The sequence below is a fragment of the Polistes canadensis genome, unplaced genomic scaffold (genome assembly GCF_001313835.1).
Source record: "Polistes canadensis isolate GaletaPanama2010 unplaced genomic scaffold, ASM131383v1 scaffold_81, whole genome shotgun sequence".
Taxonomy (NCBI): Eukaryota; Metazoa; Arthropoda; class Insecta; order Hymenoptera; family Vespidae; genus Polistes; species Polistes canadensis.
Window position 1 is genome coordinate 118,463 of NW_014569628.1, and position 1,446 is coordinate 119,908.

Genomic DNA, 1,446 nt, shown 5'->3' on the forward strand with positions numbered 1-1,446 from the left:
TATAAAATTTCGAAATAAAAAATAAAAAATCGGGCTTTTAACAATTGTATGTTTCAAATTGAGTACACGCGTTACAGTTTCGTACAAATATATATGTATGTATATATGTATATAGATATATATATATATATATATGGTAATATTAATATTAAAATATAGCATATGTGTGCGCGTATATAATAATTATAATAATAATTATAATAATATTAATAATAATAACAGCGGTCGTGTCTAACGCATCAAAGCGGAACGAGTTAAACGAGTCAAGAATTATATTATAATGCGAAAATGAAAAAATCATATGATAACGATGACGAAATTACATCGATCATGCCTAATTAGCGAAAACGCAAAGCTTTTTCGTCGGGGGTCCAGGGGGAAGAGGGATTCACAAAACGGTTCCCCCTGTTAACACACAGAAATACTGCTTTTGTTTAATATATTCATTATATAACCATTTACTTACATTTTATATATAATCATATATATATATAAAATTCGTTCTTTAGTATCTTTTTTTATTTATATATTACTTTTTATCTATTAACCCCTTATGGTATGCAACCCGTCATTTTCTTACATCTTTCTCTCTCTCTCTCTCTCACACACACGCAATGAGCTTCGTTTTTCGACGCGTTTTAAAAGTGGATTCTAATCGATCATCGATTATTAATACAACGTGAAACACGCGTAATCATTCTTTACGTATTGTATTCGTTTTATATTAAACTTCGTTTTACTTTTCTTTTCATTTTGTTTTTAAGCTAACTCTCCGCAGTACATAGAGGTATTTTGTAAAAATATTAGAGATATTATTTCTTGCATATGTGTGGGAGCTTCTTTGTTTTCTTTTTATTTGTCTCTCTTTTCAATCCCATTACGTTTAAATTATCTCGAAGGGGTTTCTTTCGAAAATGCGATTCGAATTTCTTTTTCCATATTAGAATTACATCTTTTACGTTTAATCACAAGAAACAAGAAATAAGAAAATAAGAAATATAGAAAAAGAAAACTTGCCAAACGTGCTAATTTTAATTTAACGTGTGTTAACGCGCAACTATACATACATACATATATACCATACATACACGCATATACATACAAATATAATAGAATCTCAAGATATTTTGATATCTTTGAGAAGACACGCGTTAGTTTTACTTTTTTTTTTCGTTCGTTCGTTCGATCGAATTTATTTTCTGGTTGAAAAAACAACTTATCGTTTATGGATCCACTAATAATAAATTATCATTCCCATTTAAATATCAGAATGTTATTTTAATTACAGATACGTTTTATTACATTATATTCTATATATTCTTCTCTTATCGCTATTAGAAATAACGATAAGACAATTTTCTTATGAACAAACGTTTTCTTTCGTATATATTTTTCTTATCTGCAATTACTTACTTATATATATATATTTATATATATATATATATA